This window comes from Vicugna pacos, chromosome 18 (assembly GCF_048564905.1).
Source record: "Vicugna pacos chromosome 18, VicPac4, whole genome shotgun sequence".
Classification (NCBI taxonomy): domain Eukaryota; kingdom Metazoa; phylum Chordata; class Mammalia; order Artiodactyla; family Camelidae; genus Vicugna; species Vicugna pacos.
In genome coordinates this window covers 12,252,400-12,261,451 of record NC_133004.1, presented here as the reverse complement: position 1 = coordinate 12,261,451, position 9,052 = coordinate 12,252,400, and the positions used below count along the sequence as shown (strand labels likewise).

At 45.6% G+C, this 9,052-nt stretch overlaps 1 long non-coding RNA gene across 3 annotated transcripts in view; it reads right to left on the bottom strand.

Moving 5' to 3' along the window:
* Positions 1 to 4,601: 4,601 nt before the first annotated feature.
* The window catches only part of LOC140687019 (uncharacterized), a 209,617-nt gene continuing 205,166 nt past the window's right edge, over positions 4,602 to 9,052 (bottom strand). For all 3 annotated transcript variants that reach the window (XR_012061023.1, XR_012061025.1, XR_012061024.1), the window contains one exon: positions 4,602 to 4,807. This is a non-coding gene — a long non-coding RNA (uncharacterized lncRNA). The remainder of the gene's footprint in view (positions 4,808 to 9,052) is intronic.

Genomic DNA, 9,052 nt, shown 5'->3' with positions numbered 1-9,052 from the left:
TCACTATATTAATATGAATTTCTTACCTGGCAATAAAACTGATTATATGTGATTTGGATTGCCATGTCTCTTTCTAGGGCCCTACATCCTAATGTGACTCTTCCCCAGGGAACACCAGTGTTAGCATGGGGCGCTTAACCTTTACTGCTCTGAATGCATGGGCTATCATTACAGGGTAAGGGAGTTTGTAGTTAATAGCAGCACATTTTCCAGGAGACTTTTTGTAAGAGTCTGTGTCATGTCTCCGAATTCACTCCATGCCTTAAAATATATACCATTGCCAGGTCTTCCTCATCACAACCAAACTGATCCTTAGTGGTCCAGAAACTTGCTGAGATTTGCACTTCTGCTTTGACCAGTGACTAGGTTTGTAAAAGACACACCATATTGAAAGTATGGGAGATGGGATTCTCCCACTATTTATTAGGTTTTATTTCCCGCCTGGATTCTATTAGCACTGAGTTTGAATTTTCAGATAGAAACCTGCCTTAATATGGTTCCACCAGACGGGGGTTCTGAGACAAGGATTTGAGTGCCAAGAGTTGATTTGAGAAGTGAAGAAACATGGGTAGGAGGGTGGGGGAAGCAGTCAAACAGGGGAAGGAAACCAGCCAATAAGGGACACTTTATCCGGTCAGTTGCCACTATGAGTGACTCGAGTTTAATGTTGCAGGGAAACTGGGAGAATTATCTCATCCAAGTGGAGCTGGGGTGTTTACACACCAACTCCCATTAGACATCATTTGAGCACTGCTTTCAGGGAGTATTAATGTTCAGACACTCCCAGGCTATCACATGCAAGGACAGAGGGATTTCCATGGTGTCAGAGAAAGCCCCAGGCACAGAGATGCTGGAGAAGGGAGACTTAGAGGAGAGACGCCAGAACAAAGCAAGGAGACAGTTCCTTCCCCATCCCATACGCTGGCACTAACTGGAAGTCAGCCACGTGTACTGAAGTCCTGAAGACCCTGGGGATGGGGATGGGGGCTTACAGGAACTGCTCAAGGCCAGATGGCTGAGGTTTCCTGGGAATGAAGCCTCCACTCTCTGGATCCTTAAGGAAGTTGTCAATAGGGAATAGTGGACCACAAACTGGAGTCAGAGTGAGGGTCCTTACCCAGGGATCTGGAGATCCTTCATTGGTCATGGGCCATCTGATGTCTCCCAGAGCAGATCCCATGGGCTCTCTCTCTCTAGGGCATAGTTGTGGTCATCGGTGACTTCTGGATGGCAGAAGACACTTTTCCAGTACTTGGGAACTGTTCTGATCAGTGGCGTCACTAATAGCGCACGTCACAGCTCACAGAGAATCATGACTCTGTGGTGGGGGGAGGAGCAGCCACAGAGTCCTCCTTTAGAGAAGCTGTCTGCTTGGTTACAAGTCACAGACAACAACAACAGCAATCTTATAAATTATACGTGTAGAGCTCTCATGTCCTCATTCGGTGCCAAACACTGTTGAAGACTTGACGTGACCGTCACATTTGATCCTCACGACTGTATAAGGCAGGCATTATTAGCTCTGGAGGTGAGAGATCTACCTAAAACTTGAGAAATTTTGCCCAAAGCGATCCAACTATTAAGGAGTGGAACTGGGATTTGAACTCCAGAGCTCACACGTTCACTCTTGTACAGTAGCTATCACTTGCATGAGCTTGCGAATCAGCAGGGAAACTTGATTTAAAAACTGCTGATTCCCAAGCTCCGTGGGTCTGAATGGGGGCCCCAGGATTCAGTGTTTGTAAGAGATACCTCACCTCGCTACGCAGTCGCTCCTGGACCACACCTGCTGAGAGGTATTGCATGATGCCGTGTGCCCTGACCATCTAACATCTGCGGGCTCATTCTGTGGCCCTTGGGATGCAGAAGGAAATGGGATGAAGGTGTGCGCTTCCAGAGAGGGGGACCTTCCCCTTTAAGTCTCATGTCCAACGCTGGAAGGTCGGCTCCTCTGCTGGACAGAAGACTGACTCCCGAAGAACTGGTTGCTGGTAGTGATTCCAACACTAATTTTCCATGTGCACTGGGGCTTGAAAATAGCCCTCTTTGGGACTCTTATTTCTTCATCCCAAGGAGGAGGCTGGGACAGGTCATCTCCAATCCTGCTTGGCTGAGCATTCCTGCTCCTCATCACTGTGCCCTTGGGATAGCCAACAGGATCGACTCCCTTCTTCCTTTCGCGGAGATGGTTTGCAGGGAAGGTAACTAGGTTTATTTCTTCATTTGTTTTAGTTTTTTTAAAATGGAGTTACTGGGGACTGAACCCAGGAACACATGCATGCTAAGCATGCACTCTACCACTGAGCTCTACCCTCCCCTCACCCAGACTCAGTCCCTTCCTACTTCCAAAAGCTTGCTCCTGGATAAACAGGATTTCGCTGGGTGTAATAATAACCACTATTGTAATGGCTTTTGGGCACTGAGCATTTGCTGCATACCTGGATTTACACTAAGGGCTTTCCATTTCTTCAACAGCTATGGACTAGCGGGGAGGTTCTTAACTTGTTTTGTGCCACTGACCCCTCGGCCGGGGGGGGGGGGTCTCCTGAAGCCTCTGGATCCATTCTCAAAATGATACTATTAAATGCATAAAATAAAATGCATAGGATTGCAAATAAACCTATTAGCTTGAACTATAGTGATGAAAATATTTTAGAAGTCCACCTTTGTTGATACAGCAGTATATGCGATTTTTAACTCATGCGTTAACTAACAAGACCTAATGACAGGTTTCAATGCAGTGTTCAGCACAAATAATTCTTGGAGGTATCTGCTACAACCGCAATTTGATGTGACAATATCTGTGCTTCTGTTGGTGACATCGTCACCAATTGAGGGACATTCTACATTTCAATTAGAGGCTAGTGAAAATGAAGATGTTATTTTGTACCATCCAAGTTCCTAAACCCACTGAATGCTATCCATGGGTTCCCTTGAGGGTCTGTGGGTCTAGGTTAAGTGTTCATTGGGTTTGTGGGACTTAGAGCTACTTCCCTATGTTCTCAGTGCTTCTATTTTCTCACCTTTAAAATAGGGATGATAACAGCATCTTTATCATTGGCTGTTGTGAGAAATAAAATAAGAGATTAAAACATACTAATGAACTCTTAGTAAACACTTAAAAGTTAGCTCTTGTTACCATAATTATTATTTCAGTGAAACCTTATGATAACCCTATGAAATAGCATTTTATTATATCCCCAACTCCAAGAAGGAACTGAGGCTCGGAGAGATTTGCACAAGGAAAGACAGCAAGTGTCAGAGCTGATTGAAACCCAGATCTTTGCGGTGCAAACTCAAGCTCCTGATCACATATCATGTTGTATACTTCTTCTTTTCCTTCTTTTAAGCAATTATACTACGCCCTGGAATGAGGCCAGCCAGACACTGGGGTAGAACCCAGTGATGTCTTCAATGTCTCCCCTCTCCAAGGAGAAAGCAGATGTCAGAGATTTAGGAAACTTGTCAGACCTGCCTGGGGACTCTTCATTTAAAGCCATGTTGGAGACAGTTAATAATAATGTCTTCCTGTTCAAAACAAGCTCTTCCCAGCCCACTGCTTAGAAGATCCCAGTGACTAGGACCTCACTGTCCCACAAATTTTCAAGGTTTTTTTTTCCTTTAAATCAATCCCATTAGAAATGTACTCTTCACCTAAAACTGAAATAATTCAGACGTTCTCAGCCTTGAAAGATCATCATCATCATCATGGTAATAACCTCAACAACTCCTTCTGTTACCAATTACTGAGATTTTCATGACGTGCCAGGCCTGTTCGAGCGTTGCCTCATTTTCTCCTTTCAACAGTGCTCTGAGTACGAGGCATTTTTCCCATTTTTGAGGTGGGGGAAACTGAGGCTCAGGGAGGTGAAATGACTCATCCAAGATCTTCCATCTAGTGAGCTGGAATTCAAACCAGATCTGTATGATTCCAAAGCCAACCCTATCACAGTGATCCATTTCATTCTCGTATGATCCATACCTGTGCTTGCTTCCTCTGAGGGAAAGAATTGGGAACTGTCATGCATACCAAAATCATATCCCAGGAGATACAGTTAAATCCAGGGAATCGTATCCTCTGGATCGGAGAGTGTCCTCTGGTCAGCATTCACCCCTACGAGTTGCCACTGACCTGGAAGAACTGAACTTGGCCTGACGCTGCCTCAGTTGATGTTTCTGTCACTCATGTCCTTCAAGACTGTCCTCCAGCAAAACAGGCTTGATCTATTGAATGCTTTAGTGTCTGTGAGGTGGAAGGAAAGCAGGCCCAGAAGAGGCCTCTGGGGCAAGGAGACAGAAAACTAGAAATTTTAACTCAGTGTGCCTTAAGTTTTGTATGACCTTGGAAAAGTCACATGCCCTCTCCAGGAAGCCGTGCAATCTTCTGGCTAAGAGTAGGACCTCAGGAGTTCAAGGGTCCAAGTCTGAATCCATGGGGGCATAATAATAGCACCTATCAGAGGGTTGTTAGGAGAATGAAATAAGACAACTTCTACAAAGCTCTGAGCACAGTTCCCAGGCAATACTATCTTTACTATTTTAAAACCTCATTCAGAAACCATCACAGACCCAGGCTCCACAGAAGGGACTAGAAGAAAATCACGTGTCTTGGCTTTGGGTAAGACAAATCTCAACTTGGTGTGACTCCTTGTCCTCCAGTTCTGTGGCTGTTGGTGATGTCTTGAGCATGTCGAGGAACTGATTTTCCTGCAGACCCAATTAGATGTAGTTTTAAAAAACAGGAAAGAAAGTACTTGCTCCATGAATGTGGTTTTCTTGATAGATGGAACTTTTCAGATCTAGCGGTCTACAGGGGATAAAGTCATAATAAATGAAATCCATGGTAGTAACAATGGTTGTGAACTCCTGGCTTTGGATGGCTTATTCATTATTGATTGCAGCATAACTAGGTAATTACTCTAAAACTTAGCTCCTTCAAACAACACACATTTATTGTCAGGGGTCAGGGATATGAGCATCACTCAGCGACATCCGATGAGCCTACAGTGAAGGAGTCAGCCAGGGTTGGAGTCTCATCTGAAGGCTCAAGAGGGGAAAGATCTGCTTGTAAGATCAGTTCTCAAGGGCTGTCGGGCCGAGGGCCTTGGTTCCTACCTGGCTCGTGGCCAGAGGCCGTCCTAAGTTCCTTGCCATGGGGACCTCTCCAGTGTCTTAGCAAAGGCAGCAGGAGAATGTCTGCTGGCAAGACAGAAGTTGCAAGCTCTTGTCACCTAATAACAGAAGTGAGCACCTCTCCTCATTGCCCTATTCTGCTGGCTAGAAGCAAGTTGTCCAAAGGAAGTGGGTTACATAAGGCTGTGAAGACCAGAAGATGGGGATGAGGTGGGGTCAACTTAGAGGCTGCCTGTCACAGGTGGTATGTGAGGCCCCTCCAGTACAGAAGTATGAGCTAGTAGGTCTTTTGTGAGTAGTGTGTTGCTGAGGAAAATTACGGCATCATGATCACTTTCAGAGAGATAACTCAACTTGGATCGAATCTTAGCTCCACCGCCGTCTGTGCCTCAGTTTCTCCACCTTCAGTACTAGAGATAATAATAACCCCGCTCCTCAGGTTGATTGTGTGAGGCCTTCACTATGGAGTGTATGAGAAATAAAACACATGATTGCCCAATAAAGCCCTAATCTAGAGTTACGGCTACTCAAAACTGTGCTCCCCACCTTCTGTCCTCTTTCATCTGGATGAGGGTCATGTTTTGGATGAGTTTGGACAATAAGAGTTTTGGATACTGTGAGTGGAAGTGACGTAAACCACTATCACGCCCAGCTCATAAAACCCTGCAGCATAACCCTCCTACCTCCTTCCCCGTTGGCTGGATGGACGCCAGCACCCGGCACAACCTTGGAAACTGCACATCGAAGATGGCGGAGCCTTCATGATTTTGCGCAGCAGTAGCCTCCTTTGCCATCATTCCCACCACTGACTGAACTTCATATGAGGGAGAGCTAATCTTACATTGTGCTAAGCCCTGAGATTGCAGGGTTCATCTGTTTGAAGAGCTAGAATTTCCTTAGGAAATGCAACAGATGACACATCTTGAACAGTGTCTGGCACATCAGAAACACTTTAGCACCATCATCATCATCTTAATTGACTAAACTTCTACTCAACGCTAAGAAATGTACATACCTAGTCTTTAATCTTTCCAGCAACTCTGAAAGTGTTAGCAACTCCATTTCATAGATAAGGAAACCGAGAAGTTAAGCGACTGACTTAAGGTCACAGAGCAAGTGCTGGAGTGGTATTCTAAACGTGGTTTATATTACCCGGTCCTGCCATTTCCAGCACCCTACTTAGCCCTCTTGACGTTGCTGCTATGGTCTAGATCCAGTTATGGAGGTCAAAGCCTTCGAAGGAGAAGAACACCTTCGTCGGCAGCTTGGCATCTCACTTATTTTCTTGTCAGATTCCAAATCCCAGCCCGTGCTGTGTTGTACAGTTCAAAGAAAGCATTTCACATCAAGAAATGTCATGGTTGCTAGAAATAATTTTGTCACATCCTCTTGAAATTTTCTTCTTTGCCAGTTCAGAGGGTTCAGTTAGATTCAAATCTTATAATGCCTCTTTTTCAAACATTATAAAAGGGCATCTCATTTTTTTTAAAATCTCAGTGTCCAAGTAGAACAGTTCATTGTCTTCATCTTAAAAGGTACAAAATGGGAAAATTCTGAAAAGGCAATTTATGATGTGCAGGTGCCTTATTTCCTGGTAATTGGAAGCCGTTTTTGATGCTGTAATTTTGTTTTCATGTCTCAGTGTCCACGTACCAAAGGCAACTGAGATGAATGTACAGGGATTCTGCAGGCTGGGTGTCAGCTGAGTCCTCAGATTCAGGATACCAAAAGTTTACACCAGGTTGGTCTTAAAGCCTTTATCCCGGGGCTCCTTATTTGCCATGGGTATCTGTCTCGTGGGTACTCAATACTTCCTTAAACTGAGTCAACAAAATTGGGGGGAAAATTTAGTGACACTTCTGTTTGGTTCCTCTCAAAGCACTTTATTTGGTTACTTACTCAACAAATACAGCACCTACTATGGGACAAGTGTTACACTAGCCCCCGAGGATACAAGGACCTCTCTGCCATCGGCCCCCCCACCCCCTTAAAAAATAAAGGAAGATGGAAGACGGGCAAATGGACAAGCAAGTACCATACAGAGCGATGTTGTGAGTAGAGGAAAACCTTGACATCAGCTAGCCTTGGATTCACGTTTCTGCCCTAGCGCTTCTAGCTCTGAGACCTTGGGGCAATTATTGAGCTTTTCAGAGCCTCGGTTTTCCCATCTCTAGAATGGACACAGCCGTAGCCTACCTTGCAACTGTTTGAGCATCTGAGAGAAGGTTTGTGAAACATTCAATTATGGGGGATGTTCAATAAATCGGAGCCATTATGAAGCATTTGCTTATCCTTGATTCCTCGTCATTGGAAACCAGCTTGGTCTCTGCCTTTAGTTTAGGTTAGGATCCCCAGGAACAGATCCCAAGACAAGGTTTCATGTGCAAGGTAGAAAGAAACCAGAAGGAAATGCTGGAAGTTAGACACAAGGGGAAGGAACCAAACATGAGAGCCATTTCAAATCACGTCTCATAGAGGGGAGCTCCAGTGTGTACTACTCCTCAGATTTTGCACCTACCAAGCACAGACACTGGGTTTTCATTCTTATGAAGCTGCTAACCAGAGGGTCTCAGGTGCTAGAAGTTAGAACCAAGGGCGCACAGAATCTGGAAGAGAGGTGCATGGAAATAGGAAAGGGGATGTGAGGGCATCTGGGTGAAGCACTAACTCTGTTGGTCTTACCTCCTTTCTGACTTCTGGAGGACTTTAGCCCTGGCCCAACCAGCCCTGATAAGTAAGATGAATATTCCTTGGTTTATAAGCACCGGAAGTTTGGAGAACTTATCTGTCTAAATCCAGCCAATGGGAGGTGTTAAGGGCATAGCTTTGAGGTCAGCCTGATTGAAGACAAAAATCTCAACTGATTCAGCCTCTCTGACTCCCAAGTTTCTCGTTTATAAACTAAGAACGATGATATACTTTGTGTAGGTTTGTTCGAGGTGGAGATGTCTTTATGTTTGCTGATTTATTTGACAAATGCATATTGAGCATCTGCTATATGTCAGCGCAGGGCTAACAAGTACTGGTACCCTGAAATGAATCAGACGTGGGTCCCGCCTTCTGAGACCTTGTCACTGGGTGGGGGAGGCAGACATAAATCACAGGCCCTGTCCTTCCTTGTACACTCTCCCTCTCTCTCTCCGTCCCCCTCTCTTTTATTTTGGTTGCTGTCCCTTCTTCTCTTCCCCCTTCCAGCCCAGCCCCACTTCTCTCTTCCTTCACTTGCTCTCCGTATTTCTGTCTTGCATCCACCTACCACACAGACCTAGTTCCTCTATCAACTGGACAATATCCAGCCTTCTGCCTGTGAAGTTCCTGCCTCCCGCTGTTGTTTTCCGAGGGCCCTTCTGAAGGTTGCAGAATCTGTGAAGTTCTGGGGAATTCAATTCCACCCAGACCCGCACGTGTGCCAGAAGCTGACTTGGAGATAACAGAAAACCAATCAGAACCTCGGTTAAAGCTCAGGCGTGGGCAGGGTTGTGGGGAAGTGACTGTAAGTAGGAGTCCCGAGTGGGCATCTCTGGGGACTGGCCAACAGAATGCATGGCTCATCACTTCGGGGGAAGTGGGGGTTGGAGGGCGGGGGGAGAGTCTGGACAAGAGGGGATTACCTTGCTGTTTTGCAGATGGGCGACCTCCCAAGGGCCCTGGGTTAGGAGTCAGGCAATTCGTGTGGTTTTAACTCCAGCTCTGGAACTAGCGCATGATCTTGGACGCTGTTTTTCTCATCCACCTGATACAGAGGCTGTGATCTTTCGGGATGGCTCAGGTCCTCTTAGGCAGGAATGCTGCTCTCAAAAACCTCTGACTCTTCCCCCACCTTGTGTCTTGGAATGGTACCTATACTAGGTTCTCCTATAATAACAACCAACTTTTTTTTCATCCCAAGATTCTGGGGGATGAGGAGCATTAGGCTTGA